Genomic DNA, 27113 nt, shown 5'->3' on the forward strand with positions numbered 1-27113 from the left:
ACTCATTTCAATCTGATGTCTTCCCACCAGCACAGGTTAAGGAGCTGCAGCCATCAAGGAGAGAGAAATCAAGAGCTACTGGCACTTCAAGAACACAAAAGAGAGATGCATGTTTTATCAGCCAGTAATTTGGAGAAAAGGTATCGTCCCAGGTTGCTTGATCCAGTCAGTTATTTTTAATTGTATGAACAGTTTGGTGTGGTGAGAGCAGGGTGGCTGCTGAGGTCTCAGCCTCATTCATCTAAAATTGTGCTTGCAGTGGAAACCAGACTCAGGCATTGAACAGGACAAGAAAAGGGTATGGAATTTGGAATCTCTTCCATGGCCAGAATTCCTCAGGAAAATGGTGAATTGCCTTGCAGAGATAATAATACCTAGGGATTGACATGGCAAAAGCAGTTGAGAGAATTAACCTGTGATTGCAAGCAGATTGCTTGCTCTGTGTTATTACAGAGCCATTTTCCTTTGTCAACCTCAAAACACTTTGCAGAGGAGATCACTTACCAATGATTAATAGTTTAGTATGTACATAGTTCTTTTCTCCTTCACAGCACTTGAGTGTTGATGCATCTTCATGCTCCTCTGATAAAATATGTAAGGTAATGTTATGATTATCTTTTCAAGTGGAGAAATTTGAGCCCTGGGTTTAGGACCGGGGAAGGGGGGATTCCTCCCTCCTCCTTTGGTCCCATTTTGCTTGTATCTGGTGTCAGTTACAAAAGAACCTTATTTTGTAGGTCTTTGATCAGCTTGCTGGTTAGCTAAATATATACCTGTGGGGAGATAATTACATGCTATCAGTAGTAAAGTGTACTAAAATAATGTACGTTAATTAAAACACTTGCAAAACCAAAGCAGGAATTTTCACAGAGATAAATCTGATGCAGCAACAGCTGTATCTGAGGCTGCTTCCCAGAGACAAACATGAAAATAAAGCCAGGGACCAGTAAAAACCAGTTTCCTCATGCTAAAAAGAGGAAAGACATGTACCCACAGGGAAGGGCACGGTGGTGTCAGTCCAGAAAGGCAGGGCTGAACACACCTTCCATCTGTGCAGGCAGATCTGCCTCCCTGAGCAGGGGGAAGGCTGGTGTGATGAATCCCATCTCATCCATGTGTCTGTTTGGCTAAGTGTGAGTGGCCCAGCAGGAGGGCTGTACAAATGGGCCTCATGTTATCGGGGGAGAATTTGGAGACTAATTAACCAGAGGCTTAAAAAAATCACCTTGTTACTATCTTTGAATCTACTGTCAGTTCCTCCAGCACAATCCTTGTACTTTTCCTCTCTTCCCACATTTACATCTGATGAAAATGCTCAGCACTTCCATAGCCTTGCATGGAAATTGTCTCTCTAACCTTCCCAGCTAAAGCAGTCAATGGCTGTTCTCCCTCTCCTACTTTGTGTTTTGGAAGAAGATCAGTTGCTGACCTGAGTCTTACTCAGACCAGAGGCACTGGTGGTTTTGGGATATTATTGTCTCCACAGCCCTGTGGCATCTGTTGATGATGTTTCCTGCAGATCTCAGACCACAACCAGTCTGCAGTTCAACCCAGCACATCTCCCCACTGAGCACTGGAAGGGTTTGTATCCCAGGCTTTCTGTTTCTTCCTGACAGCTGCAGTCACTTCACCTGTGACAGGAAGGAGACACGAGACTGAAGCAAGTCTCAGGAGCCAAGAAGCACAACTGCCCTGGAGAGGCCCCAAGTGTTTTACCAGTGGGTGAGATAAACATCTTCTTGGAAGACATACAGGAATCAGAAGGTTTGTGGGGCTGCAGAGGGAGAGCCACAGCTCAGCCCCAACCAGGCACTATATGCAGCCCAGGCCTTCCAGAGAGTTAGTCCATGCCTCTTTCTCCAGGCTATGGATGCAGTTACCATTGGGATTCATGGCTGTGTTGATTTGTTGGTGACTGAGTTGGTGGGATTCCTGCTGTTCCATCTGTCCTCCCTTTTCCCAGTGCTCTGTGGTGCAGTGGATGCACAGGTGTCTGTTTGCATCATTCTCTCCTGGCACAGATCCCTGTGGTTTTGTTGTCACACTTCACTTACAAATAGTGATCCTTTGCACTCTCTCCCCAGTCTGCTCCAGATCAAATTCTAGCTCTTTCCAAGCTAATGAAAGTGGCATAACAGATCTGTCTAATCAGGCTTGCCTAGTGGCCATGTTATCCTACACCTCCTAAAGCCAGGGTGAGAGGGAGATTCCTCTCTAAAGATCAGCTAAAAGTCGGGTGGGATTTCAGCCATGCGACTCTGACATTCAGGCGGAGCACGTGGGCACCCCCTTCCCTCTCCTGCTCTGCAGCTGAGCTGGGAGGGATCGCAGGGGACCGGGACAGGGGAGCCAAGCTGCAGCAGGAAGCATTCAAATGTATTTCATTTCAGGGTGACCTTTAACAGGTGTGGATTTACTGATTGGGAGGGGAGAGGGAAGTAAGCAAGGGATTAAGGGGACTTTACCCTCCCTCTACTTTAAGCACCAGCTTGCACAGCATTCCAGTACTGTGAGATGCAATTTGTGGCTGTGTGGCTTTATATTTTCTACCTCCTGGGTCCCGGGCAGGGTCGTGGCTGTCCCTGGGCTTTAGCACTGCTGGGCATTCAGTGGAAGGTGTGTTGTCCTGCCAAGTGTCTCAGATATAAACCTGGGGAGCGGTTTGGGGGAGAAAAATCATCCTCTTCTCTTCAGTGCAAGAATTGGCATTTAACTTATAGTGGAATTGCACAGTTCAGGCAAACACAAGGTGTGTGATATATTCCCTGGGTGACTTTGCCTGGGGATCTTCTCTTCCTGATCCAGTGCTGCTGTGTGTTGTTGAAAAGCTGCTTTCCTCTAACCCAGCGCTTGCTGCAGTTCAGTGATGGATTAAAGCAACTCTTCATTTTCCTTATCCCTCTCTGAGGGGAATTGTAGAGTTTAATTAATGACATTTTGTAAAACATGATGAGATTCTTGGATGATAAATGCTACACAAATGTAGAGTATTTTTTAATGAGCTCTGTATGACGGCTGCAACTAAACGCTTGTTTAATCAAACTGATCAGTGCTGCAAAAGAAATCCTCGCCCTGCTGCTATCAAACAGAAATCAAGCACTCTGTCTTTCATGGGCTATTGGTTTGGAGGATCCCAAGGCATTTTTCAAAACTTTAGCAAAATAAAAAGGCAAGGAGTATATTGATATATCTATATTTTATATAACTTTCCCTTTATGTGTGCAGTTTAGATTATATAACAAACCCCTTGGCAACAGGGAAGGGAAAGATCAGTTAATGGTGTGGCAGGATGTCAGGGGTATGTGTCCCAGCTCTGGTTTTACCTGGCCATGTCAGACACCAGTCTTCTGGCACTCTGTATTTTGTGTTTTACAAGTTTCCTGCAGCTGTAGGTGTGTGTAATTAGCCTGGCTGCAGCTTCTCCGGGGCTCCCTCCTGAGCAAACGAGGTTAAAATGAACTCTGGGAATGTTGGTCTTTGTCACACTCTGCAAGGTAAACGTTCTCGGGGAAATAGACGTAGTTTCCATACTGGAAAGGTGTAAGGACAAGCATTTCTTTTGCTGGAATTCAGTGAGGAAGAGTAATTTCTTGAGCTAAAAGACCTGCCTTGGGCTACTTGGGGAGTAGAAATTCAGCTGTACACTTCCTCCAGAAAGCTGCTTCTCCTGCTTTTGGAATGCTGAAGTGTCAGATCACCAATAAACAAAGGAGAGATATGACTTGAAGCAGCACTTAGAGCAAAGCCTGGAAGGAGCAGTCTACAAATTTCCATCCAGTCATGGCACAGCCCAGTCCTACAGCCTTTGGGATCCAAGGATGCTCTCAGCAGAGGTTACTATGACTTCTGGCACTGGGGGTGTGGGACTGAAATGGTGGCAGCAGTCAGATCACCTCTGTACTTCATCTGCACTGCTGTTTCCTTAAAGCTGTGCTTTGCAAAATTTGCCTTTTCTGGACCTTTTATAATCTCTGCTGCTTTTGGCCAGATGGATTTTTCCTTAAGGGGAGAAGAACAGGAGGAGAATGGCGTCTGTATAGATATTGGCTGTCTGTGCTGGGAAGGAAAATGAAGGCAAAAGAAATGAGCTGTTGAACCCATGGTGTTGTGAGAGGGATGAGTGAGACATTTTAGGGAATAACCAACCAATCAGCCAATCTCACAAGCAATTTGTCTTTCCTCATTATAAGGCAACACTATAGTGGGAGAAATGCAGAGCCATTCTTCAGAAGATTTATTGCCCTGTAGCATCTGCGCGAGAAAACTCCAAGTGCTGAGTAGAGCAGGAAATTGGAAGTAGATTGCACAACCTGCAATTCAACAAAGTTCTTGGATCTTCTGTGGAAAGAGAGCACCGGAGTTTCAAAGCTGGCTCTGTCCCGTCAGGCTTTCTCGGTCCTGGGAGAGGAACCAGTGTGGGTTTGATTAGAGCTGATGGAGGCTTTCTCATTTACTGGTCTAGCTAATAAGAGCATCCCAGAGTGCTGCTTTAACCAGAACGGAGGGAGATATTTCCCAGTGCTGTGATGGATCTAACTGTGCCTACGATTAGTGAATCAAATGCACTGCTGTGAACTACTGGAGTTTACAGGACCTCTGACAAGACAGGGGTGCCTGTGTTCCCTGCTGTGAACATAACTCTTTACAGCCCTCTGTATGTACAGCATTTTCTCAGAAACCAGCCTCAGGGACAATTATACATTAATAGCTACTTCTTTCAGAAGCAGCCAGCCCTGCTCCTGAGAAACAGCTATTTTCAGGCAGTCTTGTTCCTGAGGAACTGCTATTTTTAGTGGGTTCTATTTCTGAGGCAAAAAAAAGAAGAAGCAGCCATTTCTGTATCCCTCCACCATGGCCCAGACCCACTGGCTGTGGTTGACTTGCATTTTGCAATAAACATTTCCTCTTTACATCTCAGTAGCCTGAAGAAAGTGGTTCTCCAGCCATTAGAGAGAGCAGCAATCTGAGCTGGGGATAATTATGCAGGGAGGGCTTGTGGGAGGCAAAGCCGTGCTCACATACTATAGATTCCATTAGAAGGAGTAGGGAGATGTAATGGGGCTCTCCTGGGAGATGCAGGACTTTTAGATACCTAATTTGGAAGTCCGTTCTGGTATCCATTTTCAACATCCCAAGAGTAATGATTAATCCTGTACTCCAGGTTTCTCTGAATCAGTTTGTAGCTGTAGTAAATATGGGCTGAACACAATAACGTCACTGGTGCTCTGGGTAAATGACTTGAGGCAAGAGAAGCTCAGGGTCTGTGGCCATTAACTCACTGTGCACAGTCATCTGGCAGCGATTGCGACTCAGGAATCTGCCACTGAGATAAAAGAGGCTCCGTCAGAGCTGAAGAATGTGGTGTTTTGCAATATAAGTATCTAATATGCTGAAGGCCCCATAAACGCACCCCAGCAATGCCGTGTTCTCATTCCTGCAGCATCCCAACAGCATGGACCCGGAGATCTTCCGTATGTTCTTGCGGCCGTGGCCTTTCAAGGGGCATTTGGGAGATGTAACCACATGAAAATTCCAGTAATACCTTTTTGTTATTCGCAGATTTAATGCAAATGCTGTGTCCTGACAGAAGGGTGAAGTGACTCTCACCATGCTGATGCTGTCCTGAAATTTCAGCAGCGCCCGTGCAAAGTTCATCTCAGGTGTGTTATGATCTTTTCCCTGCAGCTGCTTCTGCCTCTGGTAACTGTGTGGGTGAAGATGGCAAATTTGGATTAATTTTGTTGCCCAGAGAGGTTGTGGATGCCCCATCCCTGGAGGTGTTCAAGGCCAGTTTGGACAGGGCTTGGAGCAACCTGGCCAAGTGGAAGGTGTCCCTGCCCATGGTGGTGAATGGAACAAGATGGTCTTTAAGGTCTCTTCAACCCAAACCATTCTGTGATTCTATGAACAGTGGCATCAGCAATGAATATACACTGGAACCATGGCTTGTATATATTAGTAGATCTTTTCTTGGCAGGGTGTTGCTATTCGGATTCAACACAATCAGCAGCTTTAGTCTTTGAACAGGGTCATGGCAGTACTGAAAAAAAGCCACCCATCCTTGCTCTGGCACTGTTTGCTCAGGGGTGGCTCTCTAAGACTCTGGTGCCTGTGTGTGTGTGTGTGTGTGTGTGTGTGTGGTCTGAAGGTCACTCTTTCTGGGGGAGAGGTTCTTCTTTCCTGTCTGAGTGAGAAGGGGAGGCTGTTAGCAGTTCAGCTTTGTAAGCAGTTTCCCTTCTCTCTTGTGCAGGCAATACTGATGAAGTTGGTCTGTAAGTGAAGATTATTTATCTTGTTTTTAACCCTCTGCAGGAGAAGAACTCGGTTGTGCTTGTCCTGCAAAATCAGACACTCCTCCCGCCCCTCTTTTTATAAAATATTCTTTGTATCCTCCCATCTCCAAGAAAAGTCATTATCTCTGGATAGTTTCTTGAAACCCAATTGCCTTTATATTCTGGTCATAAGCAGAGCATTGTTCGAAGTGGGAGTGAGTCGTGGCTGCTTTTATCACAACGAGAACCCATTATTGGCACTTTTCCCTTTTTACTGCTTCACTAGAGAAAGGCGGGCGAAAAATGGGACAGAAATCTAGGAAATGAAGGGTAATTTACAGTTCACAAAGGAGCAGTAAAAATTAATTAGCTGTCTGAAGATCCATTCCAACCTGGGCCTGGAGTTTGTGCCAGCTCTCTGCGTTGCATAAACTGGCTGTGCTGTGCTAGGCTGCTGAGATCAGGCTTGTGCTGTGAAATTGAGGCTCGTTGCTGAGGTAGAAGTCCTTTAGGGCATGCAAAATGTGTATACACACCTAATTTGGTGTGCCAAAGAGACATGATGCTGCATATAACTCAGACCATTACATGCTCAACTGGCTACTTAAGGTGTTCACTATTAGTTGTCACAGTAACTGCTCATGTAAATTACTGATGCAGTTATTCACGTAATTTAACACTGAGCTCCTTTGAAAATCCAGGCCTAATTCCTCCTCTTTTTCCGTGATGGTGTCTGCATGAATGAAACACACTTTACACACCATATCCATATGGTCCAGTTCCAAAAGGGGACAGAGCCCCAGAAGGATCAGGGAGGTGACAAGACACTGGCCCAGCTGGGCTCTGGGCCAGTTTGGTCGTGCTGTGGGATGCAGGAACTGAGCAACTCCAGCATTTTGCCAATCATGTTGCCAGCCCTCCAGTCAAGCCTGAGATCCCCACCTGGAGAAAGAACTTCACAAATCAGAAATGTCCTAAATTGGATCCTTTTTTGGTGCATAATTTTCAAAACTGTAATTTCCATTTGAGAACTATTTGTCCTGATCCTGAGCGTCAGCTGAACTCATTTTTTTCCCTGTAGTTTAATTTAGGCAGCAGATGCCATCAGAATGTTAATGCCTTCTTAATTCTCACCTACATGCTTTTATTCTTATTAATTTTGTTATCTGGGGCTTTAATATTCTATTTTTTTCCAGCTTTGATCAGTTGAAATAATTTGATGGCAGCATTTCAACAGGGCTTGCACTGGGGAAGTGTGTAATGGTGCATCACCAATGTGTGTTGCTGTGTATCCTGCAGCGTGCTCAGCTGTTGTACTGCGAGAGCATGAATCATGTGATGGTTTTAGGTGATTATAGATGAGGCCTCACTTATCCCTGCTGTGAACAACTAGAGAGGGAACAAGCTTTAAGGGCAGTTTCCCTGGTTCGGGATTTCGCCCGGTGCAATGAAGGGTCGGCGATCCAGGAGTGTGATCCCAGCCTGTGGAAGTGGAACTGAGCTTGCACTCAACGTGCTTGGACAGCTGCCCGGGCACAGCGGATGCTTTCAGTCAGCACCCTTAAACCACTGGTATGGGGAGGCGATGGAGGTGTCCCCACTGCACTCCCTGCTCCCAGCTCAGGGGCTCAGGGATGGCCCTTCGTGAACAAGAGCCAAGGGGAGTGGGGCAGAGATCATTCCCAGCTGGGATGAAGTGCTGGAGGATGCCCCCTCTCAGGACCAGAGGGCAGCAGGAGCTCTTTGCAGAGAGGCAGGGGTGGATGGGTTCATTGCTGCTCCCCAGGCGATGCCAGATCCAACTGCACAGGACTGTCTTTCTTACTTGGGTGCTGGGAGGCAGCAGGTTTGGCTGCTGAGACAGATTTAGTGAATGTCACCAAGGAAGGGATGTTCCAAGCTGTCTAGAAGTAACAAAAATAAAGTTAAGGATTGACAGAGAGAATGAACGGTTTTACTAATTTGATCAAAACACTTCTTAAAGAAAGAGGAAGAGAAATGCCCAAATCCCAGACAGTTTCCCTCCCTCCTGTCAGCAGACTGAGGCGAGGCCTCAACAAACTTTACTAGCTACTTTGGTACAACTTTAACTGGTAAAGAAGTTGTTTTTCCCAGCAAAGGGTGAGAATGACCCAAATTTACCTATCAGGAAGAGGTAGAGGAGAAAGGAACTATTTGACCCTTTACATTATGATAAAACTCTGTTCTTAATGCACCCACAGGTGGGTTTGGGGCAAGCAGCTGGAAGGTTTCTTTATCACAACTGAAAGATACAAGATGAGGTTTTTCTAGAGAGACTGTTCCCATCATGAGGGAAAAGACAGAAGAGAAGGAAAGGGATGCGGATGAATCAACATTTTCCTGTGTTTCTTCTCAAGCCCAGTTTCTACAGTGAGTTCTCACATGTGCATACTTAGTGCTCCCAATTGGCTTTTTCTACCCTTAAACTCTCCAATGTGTCCTAACAAATCTGAGTCTGTGTGTTTGCAAATATACCTTTTCCTAATGCACTCCCAAACATGTCTGAGTCGAGTGCCACCCCAGATGTGCCCTGTATAGGCTGTTAGGAATAACTGGCTGGTCTGTGAGGGGCTATGCACCGGATCTGTGCTCCAAGCCAGGCAGATTCCAGCCAGCACTGTGTGCTGTGAAGTGCTGATGGTGTTTGTTGGAGCAGTGACTCCAGACCAGAGCTTGCTCATGTCCGGGCAGTCTGAAGGGTGACTGAAATGGTAACGAGCTCAAACTCGTGAAGGAAAATCTCTGCATTCAACAAAAGACTGCACAAAGCAGGGGCCTGGGTAGCAGCTGCATCCAGCAGTGTGGTGGAAAAAATCCAAGCAGGGTGCAACTGTGGCTTTCATTTGGGCAGATGGAGTCCAGCTGCTGATGGGATCAGGGATGGGACAGCATCCTCGGGAAAGCTGGGATTAAGATACACAAGCGGTGCATGCAAATTAGGCATGAGATTATGCACACGAGAAGCACCACAGTCTTCTGGTATTTTGGTTGGCTTCCAGGTTCGGATTTGGAGCCCTTTATTTCTGGTGCATGAAGGCAGCAGCTGATGTGCTGAGCCTCAAAAGATGCCTCTGCCCCCGACGTCCGGATTCCAGCACGGCCCAGTGCAATGGCAGCCACACACTCAGCACAGGCTGTTCCCCCCCTCCATAGCCCCTCCACAGGAAAGTGGATCCTTCTGCAAACCATTCCCAGCTTGGATAGAGATGCCAGAGGACAGAGTTCCAGGGGCCAGGTCCTTCCACAGGCTTTGCCCTGTCCATCACCCATTAAGAGATGATAGCTTTCTGGCTGATGCGACCTGCTGCATGACACATCCGACATTGTGTGTAGGACTTGAAGAGGTCGATGAGAGTTTCTGAATCATTCATTGCCCGCTGAAGTAGGTGAGTGACTGCTGTTGTCCTTATCCTTTTAGAGAAGGATGCTCAAGCACAACCTGAGATTTAGTGAAGGTCCTGAAGGAGGAAGCATCACAGCTCAGAAATAGTGCTTGGTCCCATGCTCAGACAATTTTTCTTCACTTGTTTCTCTCTGAAAATCATGTACTAAGCTTTAGTGTTATTAGGGCTGGTCAGCTCATGCAGCATAAACACCATAATGTGAATTTAGTATTTTCCATTGTTTTTTTGGTAGTCCACGAATCAGTCCCAGTTCACCAGTTTCTGCCATGTCTCCATGATATGCTTTCTCTCTTGGTCAGTGTTCTGTGTGCTTGGTTCATTCAGTTCACATGGGGTTTTTTTTTTGATCTTGTTCTGAGGAACAAGTCTCTTTTTAAAAACAAGGAAATCCTAAATCTTACATTGCTGCTAACATTCCCTGGGGCTGCGTGGAAGGATTTGTTCTTTAGGCTTCCTGAATGGTTTCTTGGTTTTCAGGACCTCTCACCCCAGTCACGAACAATGTTGTTATTTGTGTCTTTATTGCATCCAGACAGCGACTTGGGCACCAGTGGTGCAGGTGCTGGACAAACACTGAGGTGTTTGTCTTCAACTGGGTGGTCCTTGTCCTAAGGAACTTATGAGATCAGGGTTTGCAGTGTGCTGCAGGTCAGGTCTGTCTTCATCCTTCTGGCTCTAGTGCAATGGTGAGAGGCAAATAGAGGAAAGAACAGAGTGGAAAGAAAGCCTTCTGCCTGAGATGTCCATCTGAGATAATCCTGGGATAGTGGGGAATCGAGGAATTCATGTATATATATACACTGGTAAATATGTATAAATGAGGGATTTGAAGAGACCTTCAGTCTGTTTGGGAACAATTGCAATTCCTGCTAAATAAGATAGCAATTCATGTGGCAACTAGGGTGGTCTTGATTTTTAACCAATGAAAGAACCAGACTCTTGATCCCTGGATTTTTCTGCAGTATCTGTTTCTTTCTTCTTCTTTTTCCTTTTCCCAGCCAAATGCTCAAACATACCCAGAAAAGCCTGTTCTTTTCCCAGCTGCATCTCAGCGGAGAGAATCTGTGGCCCTCTCCCATTTCAGACCCATTTGACCTTGCTTGTAACCAGATGTTTCACTGGAGAACGTACACTTGGGAGAGCCTGGGTTGCATTCAGCTGCTGGTGAACTCTCTGCCTCGGTCAAGCGGCTGTAAACAAAACCAGCCCAAGAAAAACAAAACCTTTTCTAAACTGGGTTGGCCAAGGACAGAACTGAATCCAGAGATGCAGATGGCCATTAGCGTGTTGATGAGGCTGCAGAGAGAAGCTCATCTGCCATTCCTGATCTTCAACCGTGGGTTTCACTTAGCTGAGGGACAACAGCAACAACTATTGTTCCCCTGGTTTCCAGGAGTTTGGAGATGCGTGACACCCAGACCCCTTCCAGTGCTGCCCAAGGCATGTCATGCTGTTTGCAGCTGTCCATGCATTTGAGTGAGTTCTTGGCCAAGAGCATTTAGAAACTGGTGGCTTGGTGGCATGAAAGTCTCAGAAGAAGGACTCACAAGAACACCACAGGAAAATGATGCATCAAGGACATCCTGTTTCTTTGAGAGGCATGTTGGGATTATTTCCCTGGGGTTTGTAGACAGGCTTTCTGCAGAAATGGTTGTATCTTCCACACTCGATTGGGAGAAGCTGTGAGCAATTTCATCTGAGGTTCAAACTACAGCAGGAGTTTAGATTGTCAGAACATTTTTCTTCAAATTTGGGAAGTGGCCAACCCTCAGAGTTCCCATTTTGCACAAGGTGCAGTGGGGTGCTCATTAGCTTGGATGTGGTGAGAGCCTCACTTGCAAGATGGGCTCTATAACAGCATGGGGTCCCCTCATCCTGTAGTGAGAAGTTACAGGAGTTGGGGGCAGCTTGGTTTGGAGCCGGGGTTCAGATCTGAGAAGGCTTTTTCCATTTGACTTGTGCTTGGCCAGATTAGAGGACAGAGGCAAGATTTGCCCCAATATCTCTGAATGGAATCAGATCCTGAGCCAGAGCCATTCTCCAGTGAAAGGGTGTATTATGCTGAGTGGAGATCCCTGGGAGAGGGATTTCTTGGCACACTGATCACTGCTGTATAAGGGAGGATGGAGGCCTGTGTCTGAGCACTGTACACACAGAATTGTGTTGATATCCACATCAGTGATTTCTCCTCCACAAGGGTCAGGCTTGCCTGTCCCTGAACATCTGCTACCACTCAGCAGACATCCACCACTGTGTTATTTATCCAATATTCAGTATTCCCTCAGAGGAAAATTTGCCATCTTCTGTGCCTATTTGTATACTACTCCGCTTTCAACAGCAAAGTACCAGCTTGCTGTAGGAAATGTTGAGGTGACGTGGCTGCAGGCTGTGGCCGGTTTCTCCTCTGATCCATCTCTGGCCCCATAAATCATTTTTAATAACCAGAGTGCTCTTAATGCAGCAGTTCTAATGTGGGCTAGATCTGTTTAACCTAATCTGAGTATTAAAGCTGGTCACAGTGATATCTGAGCACCTGTGACTTCCTCAGACCAGCTAGAATTCAGGACTGAGAAGCCAATGGCTTTTCCTGTCCACGTTGTACTGGCACATCCCTCTTGGAGTGATTAATCCCTTCCAGGCATTAGGGTCAGTTACACCAAGGTAAGAAGTGATGAATGGGGCCATAGGGCAGATACTCCTTTCAGATTCCCAAATAAAAGAGTTTTCAGACTTTCCAGACCTTGGCTTCAGCATCTCAGGGAGACATTCTTCCTTTGCAAGAAGCTCTTGGGGTTGCATTGCTGAGCCAGCCGGGCACAAGGAGAGAGCTGAAGAGAGGAAGGGATCTGCTAACACTATTTTGCCCCCTGTGCTTAGAGCGACACTTCACTATGTTTTAAACATCCGCTTCATCATTCCTGCTGTCCGATATCCCACTATGGCCCCAGCAAGAGCTATTTTAATCCCTCATCATTCATCAGGAGCCCCTTCCTGTTCCCTTTCTATCTGCTCCTGCCTGGATGTATGTGCATCTCTCCGCTGCAAAATCCCCCGTGGTAGCTGTTGTCGGAAAGGTCACCCAGGGATATTCACAAACAGCAGGTGTAAAATTAACAACTGGTGTGATTCCAATCATCTGGCAGGAAGGAAAACATTGGACAATAGGTAGAGCCAGGGTAAAGTTTCCAGCTGAAGGCTCATTGCCTGATATAGGATGGCAGATTGGTGGGCTGGGAACTCTCCTAAGAATGTGAAACCGATATGGTATTAGCAGCCCCCCTGCCCCTCCAACACGATTGTTTTCAGCTTGCTCAAAAATATTTGGAAATGTTACTGAGCAGGACGTGTGGGTGAGAAGGCATCTTCCAGCCAATCAGCCGAGTACATTGCAGCCCTCCCCTTGAATTTCAAGCTTTTGTTTTCCCTGATGGAAGGGAAGGTGAATCCTCCACGATTAATTTAGGGATATTAAAGCATTTTGGATGAGTTCCTGCAGCACACTAACAAATGGTGCTCTCAAGGATTGCGGAAATTGCAGAGAGATGGCAAGATAGATGGGTGGATATATGTGATCGATACGGATTCTGACACCTTATCATTTTTGTTAGTGGAACTGATTTTAGCTGTGGGAAACAATGGGAATTTCACTCGATAATGGCATCTGGGTGGTACAAATCTTCTGGGGGCGTGAATGGAATGGTAGATCCTGTTAGACCTTGACTAATGTCAGCAACCAGAACGGCGATTTGAGTCTAGGAGCACGGGAGTAAGATTTACTGTGGTGTGGATGTATCCAAGGAAAGTTGGCACCACCATGCGCAGTGAAGACAATGGAGAATGACAAAGGTTGTTGAGAAGTTTGGTTTAAACCACGGTGAGGTGAGTTGTTCTGCAAGTATTGAAGTGAGTGCCGTAGATGGTCCCAGTGTGGAGAAAGTTCGGCCAGAGGTTTTAATTAACACACAGCCCTTCCTCTGCTGGAGTTCAGTGCAGAATTCTGGTTTTTATGGACTAAAAATAAATGTATGGGGATTGCTGCACCTCATGAGTGCTACATCAGCGCCTACAGCTCTCCAGCTTCTTTAATCTCCTCTGCCCCTCTCCTTCCCCAGTCTCAAAGCTCTCAGTGTGACATAACATCCTTTGGAAAAATATTACCACATCACAACCAGAACTTGTAGGCTCCTGCCCAGCTCACGCAGCGTCCCTTCCTCTGTGTGAAAGCTTTGATACAAACTCTGTCCGCCACCACAATAATTAGTCCTGAAACAGTTCTCTTGCGGGTCTCTGAGCCTATGTAGGGATCCCATTGCTCTCGCTTAGCAGGGATATCACACGTGGACTGTGCTGACAGAGGGTGCCGGGGCTGAGAGGGGGTCTGATAACGTGGCATACCCCTGACATACGTTGTCAGCAGCTCTGCCATCGCCAGCGAGAGCGAGGGGGAGGACTGGAATTCTCCCGTTCAATTGGGCGAATTTGATACCTTCTCGTTCTTGTGTCCTCGTGGCTCGGCCACTTGACATTTCTAAACATTCTCAAGCAAGTTCACTGGAAAACTATCCCATGTCAGGAGCTGGTGATGTCAAGGCTAATAACAGTCCTGGGGTCAAATCCTGCTGATCCTTCAGGCAAGGACCTCAAGATTTGGCTCCAAGTCAACAACAAGGTCTGTCACGTCAATGATGGCTTATTATGAATCCCAGCACAAGCCTTTCCCAAACAAAGTGCTTTCGTTTGGTTTTCCATGCAGGAAAAGGTTAGCAGTTTCCAAAGGCGGGTTCTCCCTTCCTTGTGTGGAGCAGAGAGCAAAACTGGTGAGCTTGGAACAGGCAACAGCACTTTGCCTTAGAGCAGGAGACAGGGATAGTGATAAATCTTCATCTGGGAAATTCTTTTCTTCCCCTCTGGAACGGTACAAGCTGATTGTTTTCATTTCTAGAGATTCTGTTGTTTTTTGTGGTTTTTTTTTCTCTCTGTCCCTTTCCATCATGTGGATGTAACAATACCACTGGGCTGCCTTTGTTAACGTCACAATGGACCTCAGAAAGTGGGAGCGAGCCATATTGGGAAAGGCACGGCTGGATGTCAGGGAAGGAGATAGCAGGGATCCTACTGGCTTACACTCGTGCTGCACTGAGAAAAAGGAATTGTACATTGACATTCCCTTTGCTATTACTTTATAATCCTGGCACTGTGTTGAGAATGATGCCACTGGAATGGTGTCCAAAATGATAATTATAACCACTTCCTATTTTTAATTTCCTCTTAATAAGGGACACAGTGGTCATCATCCTAACAATAATGATTCTGCTCTGCCCTTCCAGATGTCAGAACATTATAAAGCATGGATTAACAAACACTGATGTCTCTCTACAGGCCGTTCTTCTGAACTGAAAACTCCTGTGCAAACCAGCCAAAACACACATCAGCAGGTACAGACCTGAGCACTACACAAAATGCTGCACCTGCTTTGCTGCTGGCCTCATTTTACAAGGGAGTGTTTGAATTATGGAGAAATAAGGTGACTCGCTCCAAGTCCCTTGGTGAGTCAGTGGCAGAGAACAGATTCAGCTGTTCACATCTCCCCATTTTTCACTGTCAAATGGCCTTTTTTTTTTTTGCTATATTTTAGAAGGCATTTGACATGAGGTTCCTAAATATGTACGCTGACGTTCAGAATTGCTGAGTCCTCACTATTGGCCCTCCAGGCAGTACCTAAACAAGATATCCATGGGGAAAGCTGTCTTTTCTTGAATATCAGGAACCACTCATAGTTATTCTTCTTTATAGACTCATCTGTGTTTTTGCAGGTGGACTCAAGCTCTGCACACCCATCCTATGCACACATAATTAGCACAAGACAAAGACCACAGTAGATAGCCCTGCTCTTAACAACATGACTATTTCATACACTGTTTCCCTCTTAAAAACCTGCCTGATGATAGGAAATGCTTTGACTGGGAGGGTTTGAACTACGGTTGTCGAAAGTCTTAGCTAAGGGAAAGTTGGATCATGTGGTTGGCTGTGTGACCCTGCTTCTGAACAGCTCTTGACTCCAGAGAGATTGGGTTTCTCGTTTCGCAAAGCGCTCGTCTCCCGCTGGCTTCTAGGAAGTTTCTGTGGGATCTCTCTCCATTCAAGGTCAGATTTCACGTATCTCCTGAGATCCCAGAACCAGGGGTCTGCACTAGAGGAGCAGAAAGGAGAAGCCTGTATGAGGTTAGGAACATCTGAGCAAAACAGCCTTTATGGCTAAGACAGCAATTCCAATTATCCAGCACTTAGGCATCAAGAAGATTCAGATAAGAGGTCTCAGATTTAGCTCCTCTCTTCTCCCTGCAAGTTAATGTGCCACTTTTCTTCCTTTTTTTTTTTTTTTTTTTAAGCAGACAATCAAATCTGTGATAGCAAATTTCAAGTAAAAAGAAAAAGATTGTCTCTGTAGAGAATGGAAAGAACCATTTTGGCTCTCAGGTGAGTTTTGTGATCCACCTGAAGCACGAGTAGATGTCATTACACACACATTAAAGAGAAGCTGGTGAGCTTGTTGCAGGAGTAGCTGGGTAAATTCCTATAATTTTTTAATAAAATTATCTGAGTCCATCATACATACCAAAATGAGCTCCTGTATGCTTCCATCAGGCTATTTATACACTGAAAATGCAGGAACCTCCTTTCTGACTTCTGTCTTAAATCTGAGAAGAGTCAACTGGAAATCATATAGTTCCTGCAGTATTCAATCCTATGAAAACCTTCACAAAAGCTCTGCTCCGGAGTCCCATCCACTTCTTCTCCATTGCAAGGGGCCAGATTGCCAAAAGAAGAGGTGCCATCATTGAGCTGATATGAACTGTCTCCCTTCCTTCCCCGGAGTATTTGTACAGGTCAGTCCCTCTAATATGTAAGCTCTCATCTCCTGGCAGTTTTCTCACAGGGGAGCTTCCCAGTTTTCCATCTCTCCTCGCTGCACAGCCACCCACAAACAGCTTCTCAGTCATCTGAATGCTCGTAGATCAGTAGCATATAGCAAAGCTTTACAGAGCATGTGCAAACAACCTATACACTAATCCAACAGCACTGTGTTGAGGCTTGTCTTTATTTGCTGGGATAGACAATCAACTTTCAAAGAGCTTCTTCCTTAACACTTTGCTCCTAGAAGGCCATCAGTCCAATCCAACCCTGATTCTACCAAGAGCTATGGGTCAGAACCCTGTTATACTTCTGAGCAATGCCTGTGTCTTTCTCACCCATTCTGGCTACTTTTGATTGCCTGGATATGTCACCAAACTCTTCTGCAGGGTCCTGACAGCTGGTGTGAGTGTTAGACAGCAGCAAATCTCTGCTTCTCTGAGCCTTTTCTGTCTCCCACAGAGCTGATCAAATCTCTCCCCCCACTTGCCCTTTGCTATGGGGTGGAGAGTAAGCAATCCTCTGAATCTGACACTCTTCCTACCCTTCTTTTCCCTCACAAGTTAATTCCCAGCCCTTGCTGCTTCTGCCCCAGCCCCCTTCTGAGCGTGCTCTAATTAAGACCCCAGAGGGAGGAGGTGATGCTCCGAAATTGTCTTAATTGCTCTTGTTTATGCTGGTTACGATGGCAATAAGTTGCCATGCAGAGGAGGCTTTCTTCAGATGTGCAGGTTCTCCATTGTTCCATACTCTGAAGGATTGTCTGTAGGCAGCTCCAAGTCATTTACAACAATAGATTAATATGAAGATCAGTAATACTGGGTGACTCACAGTCACACACATGCGAGACCCGCCAATCCCTGTGATCTGCCACCGGATTTGAGGGGAAGTTAAATGTTGCTGGCATGTTCTTGCAGGATGCTGAAGAGATGATGCTGAAGAGATAATTTTTTGCTCTTGGAGAGCTTCTGCTCTCCAGGAGCTCCCCAAACATGAACGGAGGATGCTCTCTTTCTAGGGCAGGCGGTGACTGTTACACTTGCTGGAAAGCAGGGAACTGGAGCAGAGTGTGTCTTTTGTCCAGTGTAAGTTTGCACGTGCCAAAGTTTAATCAGGGGTCAGGAACCCTGACTTTTAGTCCCTGATCTATCTGCCAGGCACTCTATCATCCAGACCCTAAAGAGCATCTTTTATGTGTGTTGTGTTCTACTTGTGCTGTGTCCCATTTATCACCCTTGACAAACGACGGAGAACGGCTCTGTCGCACGGGTTCCTCTCCAGACCTCTGCAGTGCAGTGTCTGGATCTTCATTTGGCAGAGACCCAGTGCAGACAATGTTGGATACCTCAGCTGTGGGTTTGTGCCTTCTGTCCCGCTGTTCAAAGTTAGGACCTCTGCTGGGACTGACTGCACTGCACTGTGGGCACTTTGCTTTCCGTTTTTGCTTTCCTGACAGTCCCAGTCTGCACCAGAATCACAGAATATTCTGAGTTGAAAGGGACCCACGGGGATCATCGAGTCCAACCCTTAAGTGAATGGTCCGTACAGGGATCAAACCCACAACCTTGATATTATTAGCACTATGCTCCAACCAATCTCAGAGACACTCTACATCACTCTGATCTGCCCCGTGACTCAAGAGGTCTGTGTGCCATCTTTTCCCCTAAATCCTTGTCTTGGGGATATATGTCCCCTCCTATGTCCCCACCAGTCCTCATTTACCCAGGACCTACCATTCTGCTTCCATGTGCCAGGCACTCCACTCATCTCCTGCCTCTCTCATCCATCATTTTCCCTGCTGTCAGGCACTCATCATTCTCCCATCTTTCCTTTCCCCCGTGCTGGGTGAAAGGGGAGATGCCCACTCCTGTTTTTTCCCTGTTTGGGAGATGCATTATTCAACAGCAGGGAACACAGGCAGAGCTGCGACGAAGGGCTGTGCTAGGAGGGATTAACAGCTGTCATCAACCTGCTCTTGACTCTGAAGTCCATTACAGAGCTGGGTCAAGCTGCTGAAACTCCTCACCAGTTTCCTATTTCCTACCTATTTTCAGTCCTTGGATGCTGACAACAGCCCCATAATTTCCAGTGGCAGGTTTGGTGCTCCTCGTTACCATATTGCACGTACTCCAGCAGGCAGACAAGTGCAGAAATTCTTTCCAGCTGAGTGTGACAAATTGCCTCGCTCAGTCCATAAGTAATGTGCCTCGCTGAGCCTGGCTAATTTTCTTCCCTGTATAAAACAGTGCAGTTTCTGCATAATTTTGTGCATTACAAAATCACCAGATCTCAGGGGCTCGATGGTGGGCCAGGCCCTGAGTGTGTCACTGAGCAGTTACTGAGTCTCCACCTGCCTCTGGCTGAATAAAACCTTGAGGCAGCAGCTGAGGACCTGGCCCCTGATTAGACCCACGTGCTTTTCCATACCAACAGAAGTGTGTTATACTGGGTCAGCAAAGGGCTGATTCAGGAACGTGTCACATATATACCCCAAAGAAGGTGCCTAGACAGGACTAGGAAGACTTTTCTTCCATAAATATGTATTTCATGTAGAAATGTAACTTATATAAATGCTTCGAAGTTCTGTGTAATTAGTAACCCTCACTGAATTTCTCTTCCACAAACTTTTCCAGGTTCCCTCTAAGTTCATATACATTTTTAGCCTCTTCAGCATCCTGTGGCAAGGAGTTCCTCAGTTTAACCACACATCTTTCATTTGAACCTGAAATCCCCGTGTTCCCAGGAGGTTTTGAACCACCCACCTTTCGCACTGGTACACACTCACAGAGATCCTGAATTAGTCATATATTTAGCATTAATTTTTTTTTTTAATTTCTCCATCCATTTGAATCCACCATCTGCTGTAAATCTGCCCTGCAGTGTAGTCACTATTCCGGAAGGAGAAATGCAGAAGAACTTGAAGCTCTTTGAGTGAAATAATGCAAAGCACCTGCATGAGGTGCCAGTGGTCACTTATGAAAGGGTTCCCTTGGAGTCACCACGTGTTGCCATCACTGTACGGTGACATCTCCCAAGCTTTGGAGCAGACTTGGTTGCTGATCCAGAAGAGGGCAATGGTGACACATCCTCACTGATGCTTCGAGCACCAAATCCACTGAGGACATCCACTGCAGGAAGGCAGCCAAGTAGCCAAACCACCCTGGCTATCGAATCTGCATGTTCCTGGCTGGTTTGTGGCAAGCAGATTGAAGTGGGAGGCAGCTTTCAGCTACTGTCTCAGGTCAGATGGGACTGTCAGTCAATTGTTAATTATGACTCTTCTCTTACTAATTTCTGTAACTTCCATCACCATGGCAGCTAACTGCCGTGGAAAGATTCAGCCAGAAAAAGGAGAAGACAACCAAACTTTTCATAGCAAGGGAACAAGAATGAGCTACAGAGGAAGGGGGGTGAGGAAGGGATCTGTACATAGTCTTCTAGGAGAGTCTAATGCCATGTTCTGAATGCTAGAATAGCTTGGGTTGGAAGGGACACCTTCCACTAGCCCAGGTTGCTCCAAGCCCTGTCCAACCTGGCCTTGGACACTTCCAGGGATGGGGCAGCCACAGCTTCTCTGGGCAACCTGTGCCAGGGCCTCCCCACCCTCACAGGGAAGAATTTCTTCCCAATATCCCATCTAACCCTGCCCTCTGTCAGTGGGGAGACATTCCCCCTTGTCCCATTATCACATCTGCCCTGGTCTGACCTGGTCAGTCAATCACTTTTAATCTTTGGTGATGGTTTTGTGTCCACAAAGGGAGGGAGGATGAAAAACTGGACAGCACTTTGAGATCTCTTTAATTTTTAAACTTCCTTCCTTCTGCTTATTTTGTAGCTTTTGTCCTGATGCTGAATGTGTTCTTTTCCCCATGTGTCACTTCCAGATGAATACCATGGGGATGAAATGCCACTTGGTCATCACAGGGCATTTTGCCTGGGGGAGCTGGATGGAAAGTCATAGGTTGGGACCATGCAGGGCCTGAGGACAACTGGCATCTTCTGTCACTGCAGCAGCTCTCAGGAACATGGTGACACAGTGCCTGAATACATCTGTGGCATGGGCAGAGTGGGTTGTATGGGATCATTAAAACAACAGCCATTTTGTTGCTGTTTTGCAGCAACCCCCTGCAATTCTTGCTGAGATCACTGTGTCTGGTCCATTCAGCAACTTTCATTTCTGATTAAGCTTTTCAGCCTGTGGGTATCTCCTCTCACACCTGTCTTACCATTTCCTTTTACAAGGGCTTAATTTAGAAACCCATTGTACCTGGCCCTGCACAGACCAAGCCAATGTATTTTACATAATGTCTCAGCAGGTCAGGGAAGCAGACTTGTTCTAAGTCCATTCTGGAGGGAAGGATGGGCTTGTGCTTTGGGTTTTGGTTTGGGTTCTGGGAGAAACAGCCCCTGTTCTAACAGTGTTCACAGATTTCCCAAGACCTTTATGAAATCACTTACCCTGCCTTGAACTTAACTTCTGTGTCTGGAAAATAATCAGCATAACACTTTCCTTAGCTCTGGTTTTAGGATAAACTTAGTATCTAGATGGCATCAAAGTCCTTGTGTTCACAAATAGAATAAGAAGCTGATTTCTGTGCTGAGAGGACTTCAGCGCGTAAGTGCAAGACGGGGACAACAGGCAGGTCCAAGTCTGACAAGCAGCAATGAAACAAGGCAGAGCTGACGGGCAAACAGACCCTGGGCACTGCTGCTGTCAGCTTTTCCATCGGCATCTCGTCAGGGATGTGAGAACGAGAGAACGAATCACTCCGTGGGCGTTCACAGGAAGCTCCCCCCCGAGCGTGAGGGAGAGCACGGGACAACCCACATGAGGGGGTTTGAGAATCCACGTGGGTGATCTTCCCAGCAAACACGGGGGACAGGAGACTCTGTGATGCGCCTGAAGGAGGCACAAACACCCCCCACCTCCTTGGCAGAGGACTCAGCTGGCAAGATCTGATCTTTGTGTTCACTTGAGGCTTTCTATTTGTTCACTAAATGCCCCTGGACCTTGCTTTCAGGTCTCTCTTCCTTCTCTGTCATTGTCACTGCCACAGCAACAGGCAGGTCTGAGAACTTACGCACAGGGAAGATGAGTTTGCACTGAGGAAATGGCCTGAATCCTTTGCAGAGCCCACTGGAGCCAGTCCATCTGAAGACAGGTGCTTTCCATCCATGAGGCCACGAGCATGGATGAACCATCCAGTGGCTATGTGCCCTCCAGAGCTCTCATTGCTGTCAGTCAAGCTCTTCCCCACTAAATAGCAGCGGAGGAAGCTCCCCAAGTATTGCTTTTTTATTTCAGTGCTGCCACACTCGCTGACGTCCTCGCTAATCCTCTTGCGGCAGCAGGCTGCTAATCAAAAACTCTGCTCGCCACGTTGGCATCATTCTGGGAAGCCAACAGAGCGCAGAGATGCTCAATTCCTCCCCCTCCACACACCTTCCATTGTCTTCAGGACTGACAGCTCTGATGTGGAGCAGTGATAAAAGCCAGCTGATGCTGTCAGGGCCTGGTACAATTGCACCGCGGGGAAAAAGGCGACTGGCTCTGACTCATCGTAGCCGCCTGGAGCTCAGGATGCCTTGCACACGTGCTGTCTCCTGGCAGGGCTCATCACAGAGCAGTGCACCTGGATACAGCCCTCTGAGGCAGGATTGACCAGAGGCCTTTGGAAGGGCTAGGACTGGCAGCCAGGGAGGTGGCCAAACATCCTTTGAGATGCTAGGAAAACCCACAGGGAAATAAAAAAGACTCTTTTGTAGAATCATAGAATATCCTGAGTTGAAAGGGACTCACAAGGATCATCCAGTCCACCTCCTGTCCATGCATAGGACAACACCAAAATCCCACCATGTGAGAGCGTTGTCCAAACACTCCTTGAGCTCTGTCAGCCTTGAGGCCATGCCCACCGCCCTGGGGAGCCTGTTCAGTGCCCAACCACCCTCTGGGGGAAGAACTTTCCCTGACACAGCTCCAACCATTCCCTCAGGTCCTGACACTGGTCACAGAAAGAAGAGATCAGTGCCTGCCCCTCCACTGCCTCTCGTGAGGAGATGGTGATGAGGTCTCCCCTCTGTTGAAGTCTTTGGTGTGTATGGAGGAATAAAGGTTGGTTGGGTGTTCATCTGCTCGTCCTGTGTTCAGGGGTGTCTAGCTCAGCATTTATGCAACTCCTGAATGGTAATCTCTGAAATAGCACCTCTCCTTCAGCTCCTCACATTCCCATCCTTTACGGAATGAGCTGAGTTCACAGTTGAATTTCTGGGAGGATCCAAGATGCAAGGGGTCCAAACTTGAAATGCATCAGGAGTGCCAAGCCAGGATGGGAAGGACATTCAAAGAGGGGAAGCTGGACTTCTGTGTGATGAGAATTTCTGAGTGACCTTGAGTAAACTGGCTCAGTGCTGCCCATCCTGCCCAGGTCAGCAGCTGAAATTTCCATTACTGAAAGTAGAAAGTCGGGGGTCATTTCTGTTTCATTTCTCACTTTTTCCCAAACATGACATTGAGTGAGAGGCATTAGGAGTTCCTCCTATAAATAGGATCACCCCTGTCAAAGCTAGTTAAGTCATACCCAGTGTCAAGCCCATAAACAAGGTTCCTCTCATGCACTGTCTGGATGGTGCAGAGGGGGCACAGGGAAGTTTGACAGCTCCCCGTTTGACTAGTTTGCATTGGGACACCAGCTATTTTCAAGGCAGCAAACATGATCATCCCCCAGCTCCCATCTGGAGGATTTTTGGAAGTGGTGCAGGACAGAGGCAAAGTACTTGAGGACCACTGCTACACGTTGTAGCAGAAGTGAAGCCTTCCAGCTCCCAGCCTCGAAGGTGCTGGGATCTCCAGGGCTGCTGTCACAGCAGAGATCAAACATTCTAATTGTATCTGTTCCTTCAAGGTCCTTCCCCAGTTATGCCCTAGAAGTCTGGGATGACCTGGAAACCCTGCACTTTCACTTGTCTCAGTTTCCCCTGGAGGGAGCTGCACTTTCCTCTTCCTTTAGAGCTTCCCAGTTCTTTATCTCCATGAGAAGCAGCAGTTCCAGTGACAAAGCGGCTTTGCCATGCAGGAAGTCAGCTGGGGCATGGCAGTGAAACCAGGGACACAAAGCAAAGCATCTTTGAAAGAAGAGAGTGTAAGTGTCCCCCCGTGCCAGCTGCAGGGACATCTGGATGGAGCTGGCTTGGCAGAGCTGCAGGGTCACCAGGGCTGTGCGTCACAGCGGCTCCGGAGTGGAGTATTTTGGAATAGTGGGAGCTGACAGAGGGACCTGAGGCCCCTTCGCTTTCCTTCTGACCCCTGGGAACTTCTTCCCACTTCTTCACCAAACTTTGTGCTGCTCTGAGACTGGAGGCTGCAAGGAACCTGCTCTGCCAAAGTGATGCGTGTGAACATGTCTTTAAAAAAAAAGCAACCAAAAAACAAAGAAGGATTAAAAAACAAAGTAGAACATTTCTATGGTCTCATTTCCCCACAGATCCACAAGCAGTTGCATCAGTACAGCTGAGGGGGTGGAAAACTGAAGTGGGGGCAGAAAGGAACAAAAACTTTCTAAGTGAGCTCTGAAAATGTTCAATAACTATATGGAGACCTATAACTGCTTGTCCCTTCCAGACATGAAGAGCTGTCTGTTTCTCATTGTGGAGACACAGACACAGCCAGCTGAGCAGGGAGCAGAGATGATTTGTTGGAAGCTGAGCTGAGAGGAGCTTAGCAGGGGAGGAATTGCTACTTGTTCTGAGATAGGCTAATTATATTCCATGTCCTCGGAAGCCAAACCTTTTCTACTCCACTTGTATAATAGAGATCCTACAGCTCTACAAAAGTACCAGGGTTCCCTCCCATCTCCACTGTGCACAGCAGCCTGTTCCACTGCCAGTCTCCACCCCAGATGGATCTGGATGTCAGTCCTGCATTCCCTGGAGAGCTGCTGAAGCACTTTGGATTCCTCGGAGATGGAAACTCTTCTAGAAACGCCGGGTAGAGTTACTCTAATTCCTTGCTGTTCGGGATCAAACTGAAGCCTGCTGCTTAATGGGGGATAAGTGGATGTAATGCAGTCAGTCAATAACTTTATGCACACATGCAGAGCCCTTTGGATTACTGATTTCCAAAAGACAGTCTCCCTCACGAACCCTGCACCACACTGACTCAGCCCTGAGCCTTTTAACTTTGTATTTCCTTCTTCACTTGCACTTTTATTCTTCCACTCCTTATTCATTTTTTCCCCTACTTATTCATTTTTCCCCCTGTAGAAGTTTTCAACTTGTCAAACGACTCTCCCTCTCCTTGTCTCTTTTCTCTTTGCCTTTTGCAGTGGGAGGAAAGATAATAATAAAAAGAGCAGTTTTCAAATAAGAAGCCCCACGTGTTACCTGGGAACTGTCTCTCAGCATCCAAATACCTGCTGGGGCAGAGAGTGCTGAGTCTCTGCTGTTGTTTTGTACCCATCAAACACTGTTTGTGTTTTGTCACATGCTCCTGTCAGGTCTGTCACTTGTACAAGCAGGACTGACTGGGCCCTTGTAAAGTAGGATTTCCCTTTACACCTCCCTGCTAAGCGCTCCTCACTCCTTCCCTTCCTCCTCACAGGGGAAATTGCTGCTCTGACTGCTGCTGTGGTAGTTCCCAGGCTGGAGGAATGGCTTTGGGAGTGTTTGTGCTCTCTGCCTCGTCACTCCTGAAATTCTCCTCTTTTTGGGCAGCCCTTTAGTCCTGCCTTATGTCTCAGTGGGGAGAGAAGGGTGAGATAAGGAATTGGTGAACCTGCCTCCCTCGCTCTGTCCTCAGTCCCTGCTCAGCTTCAGGCTGAGCCCTTCACAAATTCAGCACTTTATGTGGCCTTACTGAATTGCTCCTAAAAGGAGAAATTTGCAGGAGAAGGAGCTCCAGACCAAGGTATTCCTGTAAGACCAAAGGACCTGAAGTGACTCCCTTGGGCCCCCCAGATGGAGAGGCACAGGAGGTGATGGTCCAGCTGCCTCACTTATCCCAGCCCTCTCTGTTCCCCTCAGGCTCTTGGCTAAAAGGCTCATTTGACTTTTATGAGGGCTGGAGACCAAGCAAACGAAGCCTCAGGGTTTAGTCAGCGCCAGTGGGTACAACATGTGCCTTTTCCTTCTCTCCCCTTCTTTCTTTTCTGCTGACAATTTTCCTGAACACATGTGGCATCTGCTCGGTTCAGGAGCCTCTCCTTAGGAATGAGCCTCAAGACTGGGGCATGAGAGCATTTCTTGCCATGTGGGAGTGAGGGCTGCCTTCTCTTTCACTTCCAGGACATCTCAATACCTTTTGGGCTTCAGGGAAGCTGAGAAAGGTAGGGAAAGAAGGGGGGAGATACTGGAAGCATCTTGGAGCATGGAAATGCTCTATTGGATGGAGAAGTCACTCAAGCATGAGCCCAAAGGCTTCCAAGTAGAAGGACATGGGATTTTCCCTCCCTGCTCTTCCCTGGACGTCTGACTTACAGCCACAGCCTGTTCTTTCCATGTCACCAGTAGCGGGGTCAGAGGAACTCACAGACCTCAGGTTGTGGTCCCCACACCATCAGGGATCCCCGAGATGAGGGTCTGGCTTGGGTCTCCACAAAGGTAGAGCTGGAGGCCACGCTTGGAGCTGCAACGGAAAAGCTCCTTTTCCTACACACTGCTGGGTTTTGCTGTCTGTAACTAACCTCTCCTCAGCTGCTGGGACTGTGCTCTGGGGCTGGGAATGAAGCATTGCTCATCCTGCTCATCTGTTCCTTACAGGAGTTTTGGGAATCTTTGTAAATAAGCCAAGAACATGAGAAATAGAAATTCCTCCCGTTCCAGGCCCTGCCTGACACTGCACAGATCCTTTGTTCTTGGCTTCTTTCTCCCTCCCAAGGCCTCAGAGAAGTTCTTCCAACAGCACACCCTCTCCCCCCCCCCTCAGCCTCTTCCACCAATTAGCAGTTATCCATTAACTGCTCAGGAATAATTCCTTCAATTAGCCCATCTCTTGAGGATGTCCTTCCCCAGGTGCTGGCAATGCCACTTAAGCACCCACAGGAAAGGAGCACTCAAGAGCTATAAATACATATTAAAGTGCTTGTTTAGGACCTCTTTGTTCTTCCTAACTTTGTGGTGTTCCTGGTTTCAGCTGGTCCACAGAGAGCTCAGGATCAGCCCTTATCCTTATTCCTAGGAGTCCTGCATTCTGGGCTGTGCTGCCAGAGCAGACCTTTGTGGTGTCGAGTTTCTTCCTTTTTGTTGAAGGGAGTGTGTGATGACGCCAGGAAGGCTCAGAAACAGCCCATGGTATTCTGTGACCCAGTCAGGCATGATGGATGCAGGATGGTAAGAAATAATCTTTGTGTGTTGCAAAGGAGACTGTTCAATAAAATAAATGTTTTTAAAGGAGAAGGAAAGAAGCAGGAACTAGTAGAATAAAGGATGTTTTCAACGTTTTAAGAGGAATCTGGAGAAAGAGAGATACTTTTTAAGGTGTAAAATGGTGTCAGAAGGAACATAATATTGT

General features: G+C 47.1%; 1 long non-coding RNA gene across 1 annotated transcript in view; it reads left to right on the forward strand.

Moving 5' to 3' along the window:
- LOC135422846 (uncharacterized) overlaps positions 1-27113 on the forward strand; it is a 30785-nt gene continuing 3672 nt past the window's right edge. Inside the window, exons 1-2 of the long non-coding RNA XR_010434612.1 lie at positions 1-140; positions 5560-5660. This is a non-coding gene — a long non-coding RNA (uncharacterized LOC135422846). The remainder of the gene's footprint in view (positions 141-5559; positions 5661-27113) is intronic.

This window comes from Pseudopipra pipra, chromosome 16, assembly GCF_036250125.1.
Source record: "Pseudopipra pipra isolate bDixPip1 chromosome 16, bDixPip1.hap1, whole genome shotgun sequence".
In the NCBI taxonomy this organism is placed as follows: Eukaryota; Metazoa; Chordata; class Aves; order Passeriformes; family Pipridae; genus Pseudopipra; species Pseudopipra pipra.